This window comes from Hibiscus syriacus, unplaced genomic scaffold, assembly GCF_006381635.1.
Source record: "Hibiscus syriacus cultivar Baekdansim isolate YM2019G1 unplaced genomic scaffold, ASM638163v2 tig00110057_pilon, whole genome shotgun sequence".
NCBI classification, from domain to species: domain Eukaryota; kingdom Viridiplantae; phylum Streptophyta; class Magnoliopsida; order Malvales; family Malvaceae; genus Hibiscus; species Hibiscus syriacus.
The window spans coordinates 1,319,211-1,343,454 of NW_024062581.1; the positions used below are offsets into that span (position 1 = coordinate 1,319,211).

At 34.7% G+C, this 24,244-nt stretch overlaps 1 pseudogene; it reads right to left on the reverse strand.

The window, feature by feature from the left end:
- Positions 1–1,218: 1,218 nt before the first annotated feature.
- LOC120214316 overlaps positions 1,219–24,244 on the reverse strand; it is a 30,727-nt pseudogene continuing 7,701 nt past the window's right edge.

A 24,244-nucleotide genomic window follows, 5' to 3' on the forward strand; every position in this document is an offset into this window, starting at 1 on the left:
GCAACAAATTTTTTGGTCTCATGTGTTGCATCTTGGTTTAACAGTTTTTGTAATTCGTTGAGTTGGCTACTTTTGAATATTTATTAATTATAATATATTTCATGATAATAGAACATGTATCAAGGTTAATATGTACCAGGGAACTAGATGAAAGAAGAGTATAAGAATCATGAGATTTGATAAACTTCAAAGAGTCCATAGATTATAGAAATTGATCTCTTCCCGTAACTATGACTATAATAATCTTTTGGTTGATGAAAATATTACGCATTTAAATTAAGTTTTTAAACATTAAGAGACAAGTTATCTGTTATATGTTATATGTTGTCAATTATAGATCATTTAATTGTTTTGGTTTATCAGTCGGTCGTATACTTGATCTCTCAAGCTACTCAAGATATATCTCCATGTAGTCCTTACTCTAATGATTTCACCAATAGAATTCAGAATCGGCTCTCCATTGCTACAAATATTTCCAAACAATCTTCTATTTCTCTCCTCCCAAATGAAGTATATAAAAGCAATCCAAATAAGTTTGAGGATGAAAGTAACAAGAGACTTACCCCCCTCAAATGCTTAGCAGCCCTCGTCCCATGTCGACACATCTTGCCCCAAACCACAATTAAACAATACATTATGTCAAATTCATCGTGAGAAAGGACAGTCAAAGAAGATGTGGTGTCTGGTTTCAGCTGCAGCGCTACACAGCAAACACGCACTATCAACCACCATTCCCATGCGCAACAACCTAACCCTTGTTGCAAGCCTCTCCAAGATGCCTAACCAAGCTATAACAACGTGCATTGGCACATGAATGAGAACCAAATCAGTTTGTGCCATAGGACCTTCCCATTCTTCATCCTTATTTCTGACCAGATCATCCGCGTGCTCAGAGGCTTACTATCCACTGCAGCATCTCATAAAACTCTTCTTCTCCCACCTCCAAAAATCCATTCCCTTTATAAACATTAACGATTTTGATATCATTTAAAAAATTAAGTAGTTTGATTGACAAAACTAAAAGAATAATAGTTTGATTTTCTCATAATCAAGTGATCATGAATGTAATATACCCTCCACTAATCCACCGTTTGCACTAAAAGTAAAGCTGTAGTAGTACTAGTATAAACAGCAGAACAAGTACGTAAGAATTTGCAATGTTAAGCATTCATAACTGTTACGGTTGAAAATTGAAAAATGATTTAAACATCCAATTTCGCACCACTCAAGCTTAACAAGTCAACTAATTGAACCAACTTCAGTCGCTTGGATTCTTAATTGGCTACTCTTTCACGTAATATCTTCACCCCCATGTACCTTCCAAGCATCATTACGGTGGCCTGAGGATTAGTCCCAGGCGAGTCGTTGAATGTGGATCCATCGATAACCCTCAAAGAATCTACACCAAGAACCTTGTAGTCATGATCAACAACTTTACCAACTTGGCAGCCTCCATGATAGTGCCATATAGTCATCACTGTGTCCTTACAATACACTTCCAATGGCATTGAAGGATTGTAATGTTTGGGCAACAAATTCACTGGGCCATTGGCTGCCATATTGAGAAGCACCGTCCAAGGCAGAGACTCATATCTGAATTTAGCGAAAGGCTTTGATTCGACGATTTTCTCAATGGTTTGGATTCCTTGGACACATCTTTGTAGGTCTTGTGAATCCTTGAAATAATTGAAGGTGGCCGATGGGTTATCGTTCGGATTTCGTGTTCGAAGCTCCAAATGACCCGTCCAAATCGGTCCCATGACTTTTTCTATGATGAATCCACCTCTAAATGCTGCTTCGGCTGTGGCTTCTGATGAAAACATCCTAGAAGGAGAGGAAGCACCGCCGGCAGCTTCAATGTAGCTTCCGAAACGAGTGATACCAACTACTTGGATAAGTGAAACCTCAACTGGAATAGGAGACGGGATAAAGACGGCGTTCATGGGGTTATCATACATGCCTTGGCCAACCAGTGGTTGGTGAAACACCACCTTGATGTTGTGGGACTTGAGATGTTCTGCAGGCCCGACTCCACTCAACATCAACAGCTGCGGGCTTCCCAGTGCTCCTGCTGATATAATGATCTCATTCTTCGATCCTCTTTTAAGATATGCTTTGTGCTTTGCACCTCTGAATACCACTCCACGAGCCTTCGGTTTTTTTCTCCCTACCATACCATACGGACAGAATTTTATATTGGAAAGAAATTATCAATAGAAAATTTAAAGAAAATATTGGAAATATTGAAAAACTTTAGGTTTTGATTAAGTTAATAAGATTATGTACCTTCAACTGCAAACAAGATTTTGTGAACAGAAGCATGCAAAAGGACAGTGAGTCCACTGGGATTAGCATACTCCAATAAATCAGCTACTGTGTGTCGATTCCCTTGTTGATCGAAGATTGTTCCACCCACTTTGGTTGGTCCCGTAAATATGGTCATAAGTGAAGCCATTGAATGGCAACACCCCAGCCTCCAGCAAACCATCCCTTACCGACGACTGCCATTGTCCCAATGGTGGCTCAAATGCCACCAATTTCTCCACCCATTGATACTACTCATTCACTAATCCTCCATCCCAACCAGCTTGCCTGATAAATGATTCCATTAATTCATTAGCCTATAATACGGGGGCCGGGGAAGTAAAAGCTTTCGGGTACAAGTTGGTTACTTGACATATTCGGTGGAGGCGCGTGTGTAGAACCCTGCATTGAGACAACTTCCGCCGCCCAACACCCTTGCCCGTGAATTAATTACGCCATCTTCAGAGATGAACCGTTGCGACGGAGACGACGGGGAAAGGTCGGAGAGGGCGGCTCCAAAGCTGGTCATTTTAGTTATGTTGGGGTTACCATAAGGGGAGCCCCCACGTTCAAGGAGCAAGACGGTGGCTTTTTGAGATAATGTGGCGGCTAATAGGAATCCGGCGGTTCCACCACCGACAATAATGTAGTCGTAATATGATAAGGTTGGAGCAGACGTCGCATTATGCATGAACAAGTAGTTTGGAGCTGAAAATACGTTAGTGTACAAATTATTTATAAAAATATAATTCTTATTTAAATTTACGATACTTTTAAATTTTTTAGTTACGAATATTTAATTCATATCTTAATGTAGGGGTAGAAAGGATATTCATTACTGTTTAAGAAGTCTCACATTTGTGCATGAAAACGATGGTATGGTAATAAAATAATTATATTTTTTTGTACTCCAAATAAAATATTTAAATATTGGAATTATTGAGAGATGCATATGTCATAGATGAGAATAGAAACAAGACACGCAGGCTATAATATAAGATGAGGATTCAAAGGACAGCAAATTATATAGTCTTAATAAAGCACAACAGTATGGGCGGCATTAATTTGGCAACAAGTATTGTTTTAGGGTGTAATGAATGAAAGGGAACCATGACAATTACTTGGGAGATATAAGTAGGAGAAATGTTATACTTGTATTTATTCATATATCCAAAAATAAATAAAACTTATACTTATTCATTAATTAGATGAAATTAATGTATTACATATAAAAATTAACATATTTTAATTTTTTTTAAAGTCACAGTTCGTACTTAATTTCATTGTAATTAATTGCATTAAATATGTGGTGTGAATTTTTCCTTATTAATTTATGTTTCACTTTGAATATATTCAGAGTTATTAGCTTAATTATGAGTATAGTTTTAATTTATCCGAATATTTTTGTTTTTAATTATAATTGTATATTTTTTGTGGAATAATTTGAGATAAATATAATGTATTATCTGTTCAGAATTTTCTTAGTATATTGATAATTCACACACTACAAACACAATTGTTTAAACTTTAATATTCTACCAAATATAACAACCGCACTTAATGAATTCATAATGATATCTTGAAATGGCCCCAAATATTTTTTTTATAGTAAGAATGGATAAAAATAATAAAAGCGAGAAAAACATCAATGACATATATAAAAATTGTAGGTCATATATTTTCATTCATTCATAAAAAAATTTGTTTTCTCAAATAGTATTTTGAATTATTCTTAAGATGTAATTATGGATAAACTAAACTAACAAATAATAAAAAGAAAATACTTTGAACTAAGTTATCATAATGTCTATGACTCATAATTCTACATGAAAAAAGAATAGTAGCACATTGAGCTTTATGAATTTTTTTTACTAGTTTGAGGCGATTAAAAGTTATAATTTATTTATTTTTTTTAGCTATTAACGATATATATACATTATAAATGTAACTGCTTAATCTTAAGACTTTTAAGAAAAATAATAGTTTCTTTGAATCATTAAAATCGTTAGATAAATCCAGTTTCATTAACTTTATTTACGATGAAAAAAGTGAGATTGCATTAAATCAACTCTGAAGGCTGAAATAATTGCCTAGCCTGCAATCCATTTATTTATTAGTTACTATTGAGACGCGGGCAATCTAGCTGGAAAAGAAGAGAAATTTAGCTGGAAAATAAGGCAAAAGAATCATATAAAATTTAGAACCATATTGTTTTCTTGATTTAATCAAAGATCAATTTAGATCAAAGTATACATATATTGGCAATTCTGGTAGAAAATAAGGGAAAAGATTGAATGAATATTACCTGTTTCAGTGGCAGTAAAACCATGAAAGAAGATAAATCCAGCTGCAAAAAGTGTCCACCACCCTACACCCATTGTCTGCGAAACGCTAGGCAAACATTTTGTCAAAGATACATGAACAAATGCTAGATTCTGAGAAGGGAGGGATGCAAGATTTTTATATTGATGGAGATAGTTTATAAAATTTTAGGGTACGAATGTTGAAATGTCAAAGCTTGGGCGGCAGAAAATTGATTCAAGTTAGGCACCTAATATACAATGTCAAAATTAGGTGCAACAATGTTTGAAAATTAAATTGGCAAATTACAAACTTTAGTCACTAAACTTTAGGGTATTTATAAGATTAGTCCTTAAGCTTCAACTATAAATACCCTAGCTCATTTAGCTTCAAAACCATCCCAAAGCATTCTAGCTTTCTTCCAATACTAGAGAATTTAGAGAGTTTCTTGAGAGTTATTTTCTCCTTTTTATCAAAAGAGAATTATCATTGTTTTCTCCTTGGTAAATCGAGAGAGGTTGTAATTCCTATTTTCTCATAGTGAAATTCTTCTACCGTTGCCCGTGGTTTTTACCCTAAATTTTTAGGGGTTTTCCACGTAAATTTTGTGTCTCTTTTATCTTCATTTTTATTTTCTCAAATTATCAGTTGCGATTTTGCTCTATCCGATAGCCGTCTTTCGCAACAATTGGTATCCGAGCCAGATTAGAGTGTGTAATATTTGCTTATTGTCTTTGTGGTTGCCACCAAAAGGTGGATCCTCCAACATAAGAAAGTAAGAAGTTATTACCCATTCTTTGAAGGTTCCAGAGAACTATTCACGATAGTGAAATAGTGGGAGCTATCTGTAAAAGAAGTTATGGCAACGAAATTTGATATTAAAAAATTCAATGGGAGAAATTTCTCATTGTGGAAATTAAAGATGAAGGCCATCCTGAGGAAAGACGGTTGTCTAGCAGCTATCAGTGAAAGGCCGGTGGATTTCATAGATGACAACAAATGGATCGAAATGGACGGGATTGCTATGGAAAACTTTCATCTAGCATTAGTAGATGAAGTATTGTCAAGCATCGAGGAAAAGAAGACAGCTAAGGAGATATGGGATCATCTCACCAAACTGTACGAGGACACATCGATGCACAATAAAATTTTCCTTAAGAGAAAATTGTACACTCTCTGTATGCCAGAATCTACTTCAGTGACAGAGTACTTAAATACGTTGAACACTTTATTTTCTCAGCTTACATCCTTAAGCTGTAAAATAAGAGAACAAGAACGTGCTGAACTTCTCCTTCAAAGTCTACCGGATTCGTATGATCAACTCATCATCAACTTGACAAACAATAATGTCACCAGTCTAGTCTTCGATGACGTTGCAGCTGCTGTTCTACAAGAAGAAAATCGGTGCAAGAACAAGGAAGACAGACAAGTAAATCTGCAACAAGCAGAAGCATTGACAACGATGAGAGGGAGATCAACAGAACGTGGTCAAAGCAGCAGTCTAAACATGGTACGAAGTCGAGGAGCAAGAAGAATTTAAAGTGCTACCACTATGGAAAGAAGGGTCACTTGAAGAAGGATTGTTGGAGTCTAAATAAAAACTCCAATCCATAAGGCAATACCGCAAACACTTCAGATGATGGAGATGCTCTATGTTGTGAAGCGTCAACCACCGTGGAAGGAAGAAAACGATTTGCATATATATAACTCATTGATTCGGGAGCAAAATATCACATGAACTCAAGAAGAGAATGGTTCCATCATTATGAACCAGTCTTAGGAGGATCTGTGTATAGTTGCAATGATCATTCCTTAGAAATCATTGGCGTGGGAACCATCAAATTGAAGATTTATGATGGAACAATTAAATTTGTTCGAGATGTGCGGCATGTGAAAGGTTTGAAGAAAAATTTATTATCCTACGGATTGTTGGATAATAATGCTAGCAAGATTGAAACACGGAAAGGAATCATGAAGGTGTTCCGTGGAGCGCTTGTGGTACTAAATGGTGAAAAGATAGCTGCAAACTTGTACATGCTGAAGGGAGAGACATTACTAGAAGCAGAAGCCTCTGTTGCCTCATGTAGTTCAGATTCTGCAATGCTATGGCATAAGAAACTTGGACACATGTCAGAACAAGGAATGAAAGTCCTTGTGGAGAAAGCTACTTATGCTTAACAAAGGTATCACTTACTTTGTGTGAGCATTGCATAACAAGTAGCAGCACCGGTGAAATTCAACACATCAAATTCTAGAGGCAAAGTGTTCTAGAATTGGTTCACTCTGACGTATGGCAAGCACCAGTAACATCCCTAGGTAGAGCAAAATACTTTGTCTCATTTATTGATGACTACTCCAGGAGATGTTGGGTGCACCATATTAAGAAGAAGTCAGACGTGTTTTCAACTTTAAAAAACTTCAAAGCGCGGGTGTAACTTGATTCTGGAAATAAGATCAAGTGTTTCAGAATAGATAATGAGAAGAATACACAAGCGAAGAATTTGATGACTTTTGCAAGAAAAGAAGGCATCAAAAGATAGTTCACAGTGGCGAACACTCCTCAACAAAATGGAGTGGCAGAGTAGATGAACAGAACCTTGTTAGAAAGAACAAGAGCAATGTTGAGGGACGAATGCCTAGAAAAATCATTCTGGGCAGAAGTAGTCAATACCGCCTATTATTTGGTGAATCGAGCTCCATCAACTGCAATAGAGCTGAAGACACCAATGGAGATGTAGACTGGTAAACCAGTTGATTATTCAAACCTCCATGTATTTGGAAGTATTGTGTACGTGATGTACAACGCCCAAGAAATTTTAAAGCTGGATCCAAAATTCAGGAAATGCAAATTCTTGGGGTATGTTGATGGAGTAAAGGGGTATCGCTTGTGGGATCCCACTGCCCGCAAAGTGATCATTAGCAGGGATGTTATCTTTGTAGAGGATAAACTACAAATAAAAGAAGACGATGATAACATTGAAAAGTCAGAGACTACACAGATAAATGTGGAAAAGGAGTTTGAACAAGGAGATTCTTCTGAAGCAGAACCAGCACATGATGAACAAGAACCAGAGAGTTCTGAAGGTCCAACAACTCGTCAATCAGATCGTGTGAGAAGACGTCCCAATTGGCACTCAGATTATTATGTTATAGAAGGAAATGTTGCATACTGTCTTTTAACAGAGGATGGTGAGCCATCAACATATCAAGAGGCAATAAATAGCTCAGATGCTTCACTGTGGATGATGGCGATACAAGAAGAAATCGAAGCCCTTCATAAAAATAATACATGGGACCTTGTGCCACTACCACAAGGAAGGAAGCCAATTGGTAACAAATGGGTCTTCAAAATCAAGCGAAATGGTGACGATCAAGTTGAGAGGTATCATGCAAGACTGGTGGTCAAAAGATATGCTCAAAAAGAATGTATTGATTTCAATGAATTTTTTTTTCTCCTGTGGTTCGACTAACAACAGTTCGAGTAGTTTTGGCAATCTGTGCTACATTGGACTTACATCTAGAGCAGCTAGATGTTAAAACAGCTTTTCTTTATGGAAATCTTGAAAAAGAAATTTATATGCTCCAGCCTGAAGGTTTTGAAGAAAAAGAAAAGAAGAACTTGGTTTGTAGGTTGAACAAATCTCTGTACGGTCTAAAGCAGGTGCCAAGGTGTTGGTATAATAGATTTGATTCCTTCATTATGTGCCTTGGATACAACATACTTAACGCAGACCCTTGTGCTTATTTCAAGAGGTCTGGTGATAACGATTTTGTTATATTGCTGTTGTATGTAGATGACATGTTGGTTGCATGACCCAACAAAGATCATATTGAAGAATTGAAGGCACAACTGGCTAGGGAATTTGAAATGAAGGACTTGGGATTAGCAAACAAGATTCTAGGGATGCAAATTCACCGAGACAGAAGTAATAGGAAGATTTGGCTTTCACAAAAGAATTACTTGAAGAAGATCTTGTCAAGATTCAACGATTGTAAGCCAATTTCTACCCCTCTTCCTATTAACTTCAAAATTATCCTCCAGTATGAGTCCTAGCAGTGAAGAAGAGAGGATGGAGATGTCTCGAGTACCGTATGCATCAACAATGGGAAGTTTAATGTTCGCTATGATATACACAAGACCAGACATTGCACAAGCAGTGGGAGTGGTTAGTCGGTACATGGCGAATCCAGGCAAAGAGCATTGGAATACAATAAAGAGGATCCTGAGATATCAAGGGACCTCAAATGTTGCATTATGTTACGGAGGATCAAACTTATTAATCCAATGGGTATGTAGATTCTGACTATGCAGGGGATTTGGATAAAAGCAAATCTACTACAAGATATGTGTTCAAAATTGCTGGTGGAGCTGTAAGTTGGGTTTCAAAATTGTAGTCAGTTGTGGCTACATCCATAACAGAAGCAGAATATGTAGCAGCTACACAAGCCAGTAAAGAAACAATTTGGTTGAAGATGATATTTGAGGAGCTTGGGCACAATCAAGAGTATGTCTCTCTGTTTTGTGATAGTCAAAGCGCCTTGCATCTAGCAAGGAATCCAACATTTCATTCAAGGAAAAAACACATACGAGTTCAATACCATTTCATTCGTGAAAAGGTGGAAGAAGGGACGATAGATATGCAGAAGATCCGTACCAAATACAACATAACAGATTTCATGACGAAGGCGATCAACACTGTTAAATTTACTTGGTGTCGATCCTCTTGTGGCCTGTCAGAGACGTAAGCAACATGATGGTACAAGGTAGAAAGAATGGTGTGAAGATATGATTTTTTCAATCATATCTTCAAGTGGGAGATTGTTGAAATGTCAAAGCTTGAGCGGCAGCAAATTGGTTCAAGTTAGGCACCTAATATACAATGTCAAAATTAGGTGCAACAATGTTTGAAAATTAAATGGGCAAATTACAAACTTTAGTCACTAAACTTTAGGATATTTATAAGATTAGTCCTTAAGCTTCAACTATAAATACCCTAGCTCATTTAGCTTCAAAACCATCCCAAAGCATTCTAGCTTTCTTCCAATACTAGAGAATTTAGAGAGTTTCTTGAGAGTTGTTTTCTCCTTTTTATCAAAAGAGAATTATCATTATTTTCTCCTTGGTAGATCGAGAGAGGTTGTAATTCCTATTTTTTCATAGTGAAATTCTTCTACCGTTGCCCGTGGTTTTTACCCTAAATTTTTAGGTGTTTTCCACGTAAATTTTGTGTCTCTTTTATCTTCATTTTTATTTTCTCAAATTATCAGTTGCGATTTTGCTATATCTGATAGCCGTCTTCCGCAACAACGAAAAGATATTATCAATAAAAATATTAAGAAAATATTAAGATTCTGAGAAGGTTAAACCGTGCCACTCTTGTAGACACCCGTTTTTGTCCGGGGTTTTTTTATCGTTATTTTATTATTATTATTATTTTATTATTATTTATTATGATTAAATTTTTGTGCAGGCCATCCCAAATACAACTCAAGCCCACCCGAGGCCCAAACCTGAAGCCCACCAATTACAACTAACCCGAGTTCCAGGTCCAAGCCTGTCCCAGGCCCGTTCAGTAACCCAAATATAGATTAGGGTTTACCCTAATCATCAGCAGCCGCCCCAACAGAGGAAAGGATGCCACGCCGCCGTTACTGTTCCGGCCCACTCCGATGGTCCAGCCGTCGTTCCCACGTCACCACAGTCATCTACAGCAGAACCAATCAAACAGAAAATAAAACATCATCAACAGTGGACCAAATCACCCTCAAATCAAGAACCCATAAAAAACTAAGATTAAATCCCGATTCTTCGGGATTTAACAGATTAAAAATCAGAAGCTCATGCCCTATATTCTAGATCTCATGATATCTATCCAAAGAAGACCATAAATTGAATGGAGAGAACGACAAAAGGAGAGTTTTTCCGGGGGTTTTTCGAAAAAAAAAAACACAGAGGGAGCTTCGGGTGGGGGGCTCGAAACAGAGGAAAGCTCGAGAGAAAATAGAGATAGAGTGAGAGGCTTACCTTGGATTCGGTCCGGCCGTTGATTGCTTCACGAGCAGAGGACTTGTGGTCAAAGGTAATCTCATACGGGCTTGGGGTTCTATTTTCGGGTTAGGACTATTTTTAGGGTGGATTCTAGGGTTTGATAGCGATGATACGGGACCCTTTCGTTTATTCTGCGTCCCGTGGCCACCGATTCACGTGTGGTCGGGACTTGGGCCGCCTCGTGCGATGAAGAAGCTGGGAGAGCTCTCCCCTGAATGCTTCGATTACTGATGAGGGAGAGAATGAAACCAAATGGGAATAGGGTTTCTAATCCTAAAACAAGGCTTATAACTTGTTTCCAAAACGGCGCCGTGGGTATAGGGTTTCAGCTTGTTTTTATAAAAAGGGTTAATCTCAGATTTAGTCCCTTCTCCTTTGTAAACTCTTCCCGTGTTTTCAAAGTCTAAAGGGCTAATAGCATGTTTGGTCCTTCTTGTTGAGAACCTCACCCGTGTTTCTCATATTTTTAGGGTAAATCACATTATAGGTCCCTGTTTCTTTGTAACCGTATTATTTAATCATTAAATGAAATTTATAATATTCTGTTTCGACGTATTTTACAATATTTGTATTTCAGTCACTAGTTGTTTACTTTGTCATGTTTATGTATGTTTTACTTTAGTATCAATGTTTTTAGTTATTTATTTTAGTCACTGGTAGCTTGTGTTGTGTATTTTTGTTGACATTTGAATCTGGTCATATCATTTCTAAATATTTTATTTTAGTCACTGCTTCATTTTTGGTTTAATTATTAGTCGGTCTTAATGTTTTGTTTTAATTCATTTTAGTCTTGTATGTCTTTTAAATGTTTATATATCTAGCTGTTAATTTCATGTAGTTTTCATTTTGGTCATCAATTTATGATTTATATTTATTCTATTTTGGAGTTAATATTTTTACCTTTTCATTTGATCCCTATTTGATCACTAGTGTGCTTTGGGCAAATACTTTGTTTTGAGCCCTGATTTGTGATTTATTTCATTTTAGTCACTAATTTTATATGGTGTATTTCTTTGATGTTTAATTGGCCATGTCTTTTGTAGGATTTTTATTTAATCATTGTTGGGCTTTGGTTTAAGTATAGTTTGATCCTTTATCTTTCTGTTTATCTCATTTTGGTCACTAACAATATTTATGGGCTATTTTCATTTTTAACACCTGTATTATTTAATATGTGCAATTTGAACTATGGTAATTCTTTTTAGCCCTGTTAGTTTATGCTTTTACTAATTTAATCCATTATGTTTATGTATTTCTATTTAGCCCTATTAATGTATGTTATGTCATTTGTGGATATTTGACTTTGGACCCAATGTTTGTAATAGTTTCGTTTTAGTCTCTGATTTTATATGATAGGTATTTTGGTAGATGTTTGAATTTATCCCTGATATTTGTGATATTTTATTTTAGGTCATTTATGTATGATTTATTGTACTTGTTATTCGGTTATTTGTATTATGTAAATAATGTTTTTAGTAATGTAATATTTTATTTTGTATTTCCAATTACATTTATTTTCATTATATTTTTATCTATGTATGAAATATCGATTATATTTTCAAGAACACGTATGCGTAGAATGGGCGTGGAAAGTACCACTTGGTCGAAGTGGTACGATCCGATACGGCATTTTAACGACATATGAACTGCAACAAGTCGAGTATATTTACTAATTAATTTATTTTAATAATGCAATGTGTGTTTTTTAATTCAGTATTTATTCATTTTTATTTGAATGCAAACGTTAATTTCATTTATATTCGATTTTCATATTTATCAATGAGGGAATATTCTTTTATTAACTAGAAATAGTCGAGTTAGCTTTCCTGATGGAGGATTACTAATTTCGATATTTCTTTTCGAGTTAAAGAATTTTCTGTAATTAATTTATTCGAAGCAAATTGATTAAATTTCAATAAATGGATCACATCTTAATTTTATATTCGATTTGTAATTTCTACCATTACGACAATGTGTAAGCGACACAGTACCAGTTTTTGGGCGTTGTGGGGTGTTAATCATTCCCACACGTAACCGATTCCCGAATCCATTTAATCGAATCTTTGGGTGACGCATACCAAATTTTTGTCTTATAAAATGATTTTTTAAAATTGTTTTTAAAAGACGTTTTAGGTATTCGACCCTACCTAACCTAAAGGTCGATGGCGACTCTATTCAATTTAGTCCAAATTAATTCCAATTCCCCAAATTTTCCAAATTAAAGTCATAATCGTTTTTTAAACAATATTTAATTATTTTACCCAAAAAAAATGGTTATGACAGTTTGGCGACTCCACTGGGGACCTTTTTTTTATGAGTCAAGCTGTAAGGTCGCTTATACATTGTCGCTTGGTGGAAATTATGAGTTTGAGTATTTAGTTAACTTATGATTTGTTTATTGAAGTTTTTAATTGCTTCATTTTTATCTGTCAAACTAACAATTTAATCTTTGTTTTCAGATTCGTCAGGTTTTATCAAGTTTTTCTTTTCTTGTTTCGTTTTCCTTTGAGTCAAAGGTAGGTACGTTCCTCCTTACACACATCACGAACTTGACATAACATAAGCTCTAGACAAGAGCTTCGATCCAATTAATCGGGTAAATGCTTTACTCTCGTAAGAATTTATTCTTCGTATGAGTTTAGCAATAGCCCGTGGGATACATACCTTTTACCTTCGTAGGATTATTCCTCGTGGGTATAAGGCAGTGAATCCCTCGAATTGAACTCGTTCCGTTCGAAACCTGTAATGGGTGAGGATCGAGGGTCTGGCATCCCAAGGGGGCACCGACATCAAGGACAATTCGAGTCCCTTTTTCCCGTTAGAGCCGAAACCATGCATATAGTGAACCGTAGAACGATCACCCTAGGTATAGTTATATCGAACCTCTGTCCGTCAGTACCCAAACTAAGTGTACACAAGGAGGAGCATTTCTGAACCTTTCCTTTTTGCTTTAAATTAGGTTAAATAAAGCATGCGAACTAGATACCATGCGGTTAGGATTAATTTCTTGAAAAAAATCATTTTGGGTAGATAGCATGTCTAGGTAGGAATGTTATTTATTGAAAGCATGTTCGGGTAGATATCATGACGGGTAGGTGTTATATTCATCTCTGAATTTCATTTTTTTTATTTGTATCAATTATTTTACATGTACTAACTTATTTTTCTCTTTTGTTTGTGTATACTGACTTATTTCTTCTCTTTTGTTTGTGTCATTTTGTCATTTGCATTGCATTGCATTGCATCATCATAATGCAAAAGTGTTGATCCGTAAGGGGATATTCGAGAGAAAATTTTCGCAAGAAGAGATAAAAGTTTTCAATCAAGCGATCGCATACACAGACATGCATCGAGGGCCAAAAAGAAGTCCAGAGTACAAGAATGGGATTTTCTCGAAGATCGTGCATCATTCGAGACTGATATGATAATCCACTGATCTAAGGAGTAATCCAGCAGTAGATTCTCATCCACAATTATTCCATCGTTAACCATCAGGGAGTGAAGTACAAACTTCAGCATAGTCGAGGTATTAATGGAGTTAGTTTACAGAGCATGAGGGGCATCGGTTCCAAGTACAAAGATCCGAGACGAAGCAGTCAGCTCGAAGATCGTGCATCATTCGTACGAGATGATGATCCACTGATTCAAGGAGTAATCTAGCAGTGGAGTCTTATCTACAATCATTTCATCGCTAGTTATCAAAGAGCGACACACCGACCTCACTACCACCGAGGCATTAACGGAGTCAGATTACAGAGCGCTTGAGGGGCATCATTATTGAGGATGAAGATCCGATATGAAGCAGTGATCCATTCCAGGCTCACCATCTAAGCGAAGACATGTTTGTAAATTGGATTGTCTTGTAATGTGAAAACTTTTATTTCTGGTGAAGACTATTCTATGATATTCATCGTTGGGGTCAACATTTTTCCATCTGCATTTGCATCTTTTTATTTTGCATATATATTTTATTTTAAGCATTTTCATATGCATCATTCATAAAACATGAGATCAATTTGTGGAGAAGTCAGTGGAAGAATACTGATCACGTGACCATATTGAGAATATAAACAAGAAGCTGAAATCAACACGATAGAAGCTTGTTCGATTGAGTCTTCCAGGATGGTTCGAGAAAAGAGTCATCGTTCCCTGAGGTCTACGATGTGATCCAGTGCACAATTTCCACCTAAGAAGCTCCAGACATTCCACTGAGAATTGCAAGACACTAAAGCACAAAATCCATAATATGATCCTAATACTAAGCCAGAGAAGTCATTGCATCAACCACTTGCATCCATAGAGATTGTTTTGTTTGAACTCGTTTTTGTTCTTTCTTCAATATTTGCTTAAATATTTTAATCTTTGATGACTGAAATGCTACCTTCTAAGGTTGAATAATTGAACAAATTTTAATCTTTAGTTCTTTGAATATCGAATGAATTACATATTCTTTAATTCTTCAAGAATTATAGATTTTTGACATATGGCAAGATTAGACCTATTTTATCCTGTCTAAAACCCTAAAATAAAATCTCTCGATTTTTACCCGAAATAATTCCTGGTCACTACCAAATAACCAATTTTGACATTCTATCTCTTTGAGACCTTGAAATATTCTTTTCGACCTTGAAACATTCCCTCTCTTGAGACCTTGAAACCATTCTTTCCACCTTGAAACACTGTATTTATTTTTTTGAGACACAAAAGTCATACCCATACCTTTCTTTGAGCCAATAAAGTCATCATCGTCTTCTTAGACGTAAAACCAACATTTTCTACCAATAAACCTACAGACATTGAGTAAGATGTTCAATTGAACATAACCTTCCTACAAAGAAGACACAGTGTGGGGCATCTCGCATCAATTTTCTGAAGACGACATGAGCAATTGAGACATGTTGAGAGCAAGAAGCGAAGAGAAAAAATAGAATTCATTCAAAATAATTCTATCATGCATTAATTACTGTTTTCATTTAAATAAAATTAATCCTGAAAATCTATCCCCCTGGGGATACCTCTTCTGCAAGGACTTCTGTGTATGAGATGATGAACGGTTTTTCTTTCTTTATCCCTTCACAAAAGGAGAAAATATCCCTTGTGTCTCCATTGAGCCTGAATGATATTTTCTTCTGATTCAACCATAATCAAGGATCACCCTCCATATTGGGGGGCAAGTTAGAGGAATCTGCTCGTATGAGTGAAGACCATTGATCCAGATAAGATACCGAAAGGTGAACCAAATACACAGTGCAAAGATCATATTAAAGCGAAGAGAAAAGAAAACAGAGAGAAAGAAACAAAGTAAAAAAAGGAAAGAAGAGAAAGTGGACAAAGAGCACATACAAAAAGTCTCTCGACTCAAATGGCACATCAAGTTTCAAACTATGAGATTGATCCAGAATTAGTTCACCAGAAGATCATAGAACATCAAGAGAAGACAAAGGACTCTACGACATATTCAAATTGAGCAAGACAAGATTGAAGGCATCAGAGTTAATTGATCCTTGGTTCAATCACCTTTCAACACTTGTTTGGGCCTTTTATCCATTTCTTTCATAACCCTGAACCATGGCCTGCATTACGTGCCTAAAAAGTCCATTCTAATCATACATGGATTTCTAAACAGAAAAGACTATCTTCAGATTTCATTCCGCTCATCAGGATTAATCTTTTATTTACAAAAGGTTTTCCAAAATCTTTAATGCATGATAGAGAAAAAAATAACAAAGGGGGGTTCAAGACGTAAATCATGAATAACGTCTTGAAACCAAAGGAGGATTCGAGTTGAAAACCTAAAAAGGTAGCTCGAATATGAAGACTGTACAACTATTGTAGAGGAAGCGATCGTACAAATCCCTTGATGAGACATCGCACAGCCTGAATAAGAACATGAGAGCTGGGAGTCCGAGAACACTTCCAATAAATGAGTACAGAAGCTACTCCATCAGACCATGAACATCAAATAATGAGAACACTATACTTTTGACCAAAAATAACCACTTGAGACTTTTGATCCTTCCTTACTTAACCATTTCTCAAAGATAGCATTGATCTTGACACTTGTCAAATAGCTATAATTTATTGAAGGATTAAAATTGTAGTTAATTCTTTGATATCCAATGAACTCTTGTTCTATGATTTGTCAATTGTGAAACCTTAAAAGGGGCAATATTTTCAAAACTTTTGATTAAACATTTTTCAAAACTATTGATATTTTCAGACTTTTGAAAATAAAAGAAGAAGAAAAACATTTTCAAACAAGATAATCTCTCTGGAGACGTATCTTGGAATTCAAAAAATATCTATCTGAAGCTCAAGATCGAAGCTGGGGCAAGAGAAGCTAAATTTTAGGGCAAAATTTGATGGAATAACAAATGGTCTCAGTCAAGGTTTGTAAGAGTACACATTGGTGGAAATACGGACAAGTTGAATCAATGATAGAGTGAAGACTGCTCTCGCGATCATTCTCCTTCTAGATCGAGAAAAGTATACACATACATACATACATACATACACATACATACATGATACATAAAATTTGTATCAAACATTTATCATCATGTGTATTAAAGACATTTTTCTCCTCACTTGAGGACAAATTCAATAAAAAAATCAAATAAATTTCATATTGACATCTATCATAATATCCAAGATAGTTAGTCAAAAATGCATCATTCTGATCTTTTCAGGAAATAAGAGCTCGGAAATAACCAGATGTTTTCAACTTGAAAGAACAATGCAGTCCACATATTTGGCTTCCTGAAGTCAACAATCAGATCTTCTGAAGACGTTTCCTCAACATGCAAGAATCAATAGACAAACTTTGAGCTATTGAGATTATTTTCTTTAAAAAAAAAATAATAAAGTGTCGTCTCACTAGAGATAGTTTTCTTAAAAACAAATTTTATTTTGTCTCGCTTGAGACAACTTTCTCTTTAAAACAAATTATGTCTCGCTTGAGACATTTTTCCACAAATTTTGAGAATTTTAAAACAAATTGCGTCTCGCTTGAGACATTTTCCTTTGAGATACAAATTTGAATTTGATTCACTAAAAACAAAATTAATCTCACCTTAGATTGTTGTTTCTTTCAAAACAAATTTCGTCTCGCTTGAGACCTTTTCCCTTTGAGATCCAAATTTCGAATTTGTTTCACATTAAACAAAGTTGATCTCACTTGAGATCGTTTTCCTCAAAACAAACTTTGTCTCGCTTGAGACAATTTCTCTAAAAACAATTTTGTCTCATTTGAGACTATATCTTAAAGAAAATTTTGTCTCGCTTGAGACATCATTTTATCTCATAATACAAATTTCAAGGTTGTTGTACTTAAAGCAAAATTAATATCACTTGAGATTTTCAAAGCTGATTTTGTCTCGCACGAGACAGTTTCCCCTTTAAACAAATCCTGAAATTGTTTCATTTGAAACAAAATAAACACTTTTGAAAACACCTTTGAGATTATTTCCATATAAACAAAATCGACAATTTTTGAATCTTTTAAAACAAAGTTTTGTCTCTCTTGAGACAATTTTGTGAAAAAAATCTTTGAGATTGTTTCTTTTGAAAAAAATCTTTGAGTCTGAAACAAAGTTTTGTCTCTCTTGAGACAATTTTGTGAAAAAAAATCTTTGAGATTGTTTCTTTTGAAACAAAAATCTTTGAGTTTGTTTCTTTGGAAACAAAATTTGTCTCTCTTAAGATAATTTCTTTTGAAAAAAATCTTTGAATCTGTTCTCTTAAAATGAATTTTGTATCTCTTGAGACAGTTTCTCTTGAAGTAAATCTTTGAATATGTTCATTTTGAAAATCTTTGAGTTTGTTTCTCTTAACAAAATCATCTTTGAGTCTATTTCTTTAAAAACAAATGTTGTCTCTCTTGAGACAGTTTCTAATGAAAAACTAACTTTTGAGATTGTTTCATTTGAAACAAATTTGGTCTCACTTAAGATGTGATCCATCTTTGAGTCTGTTTCTTTTGAAACAAAATTTTATCTCTTAAAGACAATTTCTTTTGAAAAAAAATCTTTGAGTTTGTTTCCTTTGAAACAAAATTTTGTCTCTCAAGACAACTTCTTTTGAAAATACCCACCTTTGAGATCGTTTAGACAACTTCTTTTGAAAATACCCACCTTGAGATCGTTTCTATTAAAACAAATTTTGTCTCGCATGAGACAATTTCCTTTCAATGACATCTTTGAGTCGTTTCCCTTCAAATGAATTTTGTCTCTTAAAACAAGATCATCTTTGAGTTTGTTTCTCTGGAAACAAGGTTTTATCCCTTAAAACAGTTTCTTTTAAAGAAAAATCTGAGTCTGTTTCTTTGGAAACAAAATTTTGTCTCACTAAGATACAATTTTCTGAAAAACAAAGTTTGGTCTCTTATGACAATGTCTTTAAAAAAAAATCATTGAATCTCTTTCTTTGGAAACAAAATTTTGTTTCTCTCGAGACAGTTTCTTTGAGAAAAATCTTTGAGTTTGTTTCTTTGGAAAACAAAATTTACCATCATTGAATTTGTTTCCCTTGAAACAAAACAAACATCTTTGAGATCGTTTCCCTTGAAATGAATTTTGTCTCATTTGAGACAGTTTCCCATGAAACACCGATATTTGAGAACGTTTCCCTTAAAAATAAATTTTGTCTCGCCTGAGACAATTCCCTTTAAACGTCATCTTTTGAGTTGTTTCATTTGAAACGAATTTTGTCTCTTTCGAGACAGTTGCTTTTGAAACACGTTATCTTTGAGCTTGTTTTTCTTGAAACAAATCTTTGAGTCTGTTTCTTTTGAAACAAATCTTTGAATCGGTTTCTCTTGAAATCATAACTCCTAAAGATGGCCAGCTGTCCTCATCACATAGGAACTGTGTCATTCCTCAACCAGCTGTCCTCATCACATAGGAACCGTGTCATTCCTCAACCAGACCTCCTCATCACGTAGGAGCCGTGTCACCCTTAGATAGCCAGCCGTCCTCATCACGTAGGAACCGAGTTATCACCACTCCTAAAGATGGCCAGCCGTCCTCATCACGTAGGAACCGTGCCATCCCTCGACCAGACCTCCTCATCACGTAGGAGCCGTGTCACCCTAAGATAACCAGTCGTCCTCATCACGTAGGAACCGTGTTATCACCTTTAGATGGCCAAGAACTCTTCATCATGTATGAGTAGTGTCATCCCTCGACCAGATTTCTTCATCACGTAGGAATTGTGTCACCCTTAGACGACCCGAACTCTTCATCATGTATGAGCAGTGTCGCCCCCACCAACAAACAAGTATCCAATTTTTAGGTCAAAAGAAAGAGAACCAGACAAAAAACGTGATGTCTTGTCGTCTTTGCCCTATTCTTGATTAACACAAGAATGTGCAAAGAGGGGCAGCTGTAGACACCCGTTTTTGTCCGGGTTTTTTTTATCGTTATTTTATTATTATTATTATTATTATTTTATTATTATTTATTATTATTAAATTTTTGTGCAGGCCATCCCAAATACAACTCAAGCCCACCCGAGGCCCAAACCTAAAGCCCACCAATTACAACCAACCCGAGTTCCAGGTCCAAGCCTGTCCCAGGCCCGCTCAGTAACCCAAATATAGATTAGGGTTTACCCTAATCATCAGCAGCCGCCCCAACAGAGGAAAGGATGCCACGCCGCCGTTACTGTTCCGGCCCACTCCGATGGTCCAGCCGTCGTTCCCACGTCACCACAGTCATCTACAGCAGAACCAATCAAACAGAAAATAAAACATCATCAACAGTGGACCAAATCACCCTCAAATCAAGAACCCATAAAAAACTAAGATTAAATCCCGATTCTTCGGGATTTAACAGATTAAAAATCAGAAGCTCATGCCCTATATTCTAGATCTCATGATATCTATCCAAAGAAGACCATAAATTGAATGGAGAGAACGACAAAAGGAGAGTTTTTCCGGGGGTTTTTCGAAAAAAAAAACACAGAGGGAGCTTCGGGTGGGGGCTCGAAACAGAGGAAAGCTCGAGAGAAAAATAGAGATAGAGTGAGAGGCTTACCTTGGATTCGGTCCGGCCGTTGATTGCTTCACCGGAGCAGAGGACTTTGTGGTCAAAGGTAATCTCATACGGGCTTGGGGTTCTATTTTCGGGTTAGGACTATTTTTAGGGTGGATTCTAGGGTTTGATAGCGGTGATACGGGACCCTTTCGTTTATTCTGCGTCTCGTGGCCACCGATTCACGGTGGTCGGGACTTTGGGCCGCCTCGTGCGATGAAGAAGCTGGGAGAGCTCTCCCCTGAATGCTTCGATATTACTGCTGAGGGAGAGAATGAAACCAAATGGGAATAGGGTTTTCTAAATCCTAAAACAAGGCTTATAACTTGTTTCCAAAACGGCGCCGTTCAGTGGGTAGAGGGTTTCAGCTTGTTTTATAAAAAGGGTTAATCTCAGATTTAGTCCCTTCTCCTTTGTAAACTCATTCCCGTGTTTTCAAAGTCTAAAGGGGCTAATAGCATGTTTGGTCCCTTCTTGTTGAGAACCTCACCCGTGTTTCTCATATTTTTAGGGTAAATCACATTATAGGTCCCTGTTTCTTTGTAACCGTATTATTTAATCATTAAATGAAATTTCTAATATTCTGTTTCAGACGTGTATTTTACAATATTTGTATTTCAGTCACTAGTTTGTTTACTTTGTCATGTTTATGTATGTTTTACTTTAGTATCAATGTTTTTAGTTATTTTATTTTAGTCACTGGTAGCTTGTGTTGTGTATTTTTGTTGACATTTGAATCTGGTCATATCATTTCTAAATATTTTATTTTAGTCACTGCTTCATTTTTGGTTTAATTATTAGTCGGTCTTAATGTTTTGTTTTAATTCATTTTAGTCTTATATTATGTCTTTTAAATGTTTATATATCTAGCTGTTAATTTCATGTAGTTTTCATTTTGGTCATCAATTAATGATTTATATTTATTCTATTTTGGAGTTAATATTTTATACCTTTTCATTTTGATCCCTATTTGATCACTAGTGTGCTTTGGGCAAATACTTTGTTTTGAGCCCTGATTTGTGATTTATTTCATTTTAGTCACTAATTTTATATATGGTGTATTTCTTTGATGTTTTAATTTGGCCATGTCTTTTGTAGGATTTTTATTTTAATCATTGTTGGGCTTTTGGTTTAAGTATAGTTTGATCCTTTATCTTTCTGTTTATCTCATTTTGGTCACTAACAATATTTATGGGCTATTTTCATTTTTAACACCTGTATTATTTAATATGTGCAATTTGAACTATGGTAATTACTTTTTAGCCCTGTTAGTTTATGCTTTTACTAATTTAATCCATTATGTTTATGTATTTCTATTTTAGCCCTATTAATGTATGTTATGTCATTTTGTGGATATTTGACTTTGGACCCAATGTTTGTAATAGTTTCGTTTTAGTCTCTGATTTTATATGATAGGTATTTTGGTAGATGTTTGAATTTATCCCTGATATTTGTGAATATTTTATTTTAGTCATTTATGTATGATTTTATTGTACTTGTTATTCGGTTATTTGTATTATGTAAATAATGTTTTTTAGTAATGTAAATATTTTATTTTGTATTTCCAATTACATTTATTTTCATTATATTTTTATCTATGTATGAAATATTCGATTATATTTTCAAGAACACGTATGCGTAGAATGGGCGTGGAAAGTACCACTTGGTCGAAGTGGTACGATCCGATACGGCATTTTAACGACATAGGAACTTGCAACAAGTCGAGTATATTTTACTAATTAATTTATTTTAATAATGCAATGTGTGTTTTTTAATTCAGTATTTATTTCATTTTTATTTGAATGCAAACGTTAATTTCATTTATATTCGATTTGCATATTTATCAATGAGGGAATATTCTTTTATTAACTAGAAATAGTCGAGTTAGCTTTCCTGATGGAGGATTACTAATTTCGATATTTCTTTTCGAGTTAAATAATTTTCTGTAATTAATTTATTCGAAGCAAATTGATTAAATTTCAATAAATGGATCACATCTTAATTTTATATTCGATTTGTAATTTCTACCATTACGACAATGTGTAAGCGACACAGTACCAGTTTTTGGGCGTTGTGGGGTGTTAATCATTCCCTACACGTAACCGATTCCCGAATCCATTTAATCGAATCTTTGGTGACGCATACCAAATTTTGTCTTATAAAATGATTTTTTTAAAATTGTTTTAAAAGACGTTTTTAGGTATTCGACCTACCTAACCTAAAGGTCGATGGCGACTCTATTCAATTTAGTCCAAATTAATTCCAAATTCCCCAATTTTTCCAAATTAAAGTCATAATCGTTTTTTAAACAATATTTAATTGTTTTACCCAAAAAAAATGGTTTTGACAACTCTTTCAGGCAATGTTGCAGAAAACGGTACCTGATTCAACAATCCAATTTGTAGGCAGGTAGCGGAGGTGGAAGCACAAGGCTAGAAAATGAAGCCAAGTGTGGGATTGGTCCTTCAAGTTGGAGCTTGGTGATTCAAATGTAAATAATGGGTCGGCGTTGCCTACCAGACTTTTCCTGCTAATAATAACATATATATGCTACTCGTTTTTTTTTTAAAAAAACAACGATGTCCAGTTGTATTATTATTATTATTATTATTATTATTATTATTATTATTATTATTAAATTGAGTATACTAAGATGCGATGCAATTGAACAGTGTCTTGGAGAGAAGCACGAGTAAAATAATAAAAAGAATATGTTTGATAATATTATAAGTTAGTGATAGTCTCTTATTTGTTTTAATTGTATTTATGAATATCTTTTAAGAAAACAATAAAGATAATATCTTTAACAAAGTTTAATTGTGTTTCTATCATTTCTTAGTAAAATATTAAATTAATTATTCAAAATAAACAAATATAATTTTATTTTATAAGAATATATTTTTAAAGTATTAAAAATATTTGAGACGATTCTATAATTAAAGGTAAACAGAAAAAAAAGGGAGAAATTGAAAATCTAAAGAGTAAAACATATAAATGATCTCTTAATTATAGGATGTTATTTTGTTGAATTCTCCGATTATAAAAAATTAAGAATTTTTTTGTAACTTTTAACAGTTGAAAACTCAACAAAATAATGCCTTATAGGTGGGAAATTATTTGTGATCTTTACCCAAATCAAAAACATATTAAACACTAGTTTAGTCGCAATTATTAATTTACTATATGATAACTACGCTTAATCGCTATAATGCAAAGATTATCAAATTGCGTAGGAACCATTTGGTTTGGTTTGGTCCAGTCTGATTTATGTGTATTTCTTTTCGGAAACAATCTTTTCGATATAATATTATTTTATTCGTTTATATTTTAATTATAACTGTAATAAAATATTAAAAATATTTTATGATATTTAAAATAATATTTATGCTAGTTAATTATTTTTATAAATGTTATTGGAAAAATTGAATGAATTGATGCTATTTATAACTAATTAATTATAAGTCGTGTCACTTGTTGAATGAACTTAAATTTTGATTTAAAATTGCATTCTTTCAATCATACCTATTCAACAATTATCTTAATGAAGAGATTAATTCTT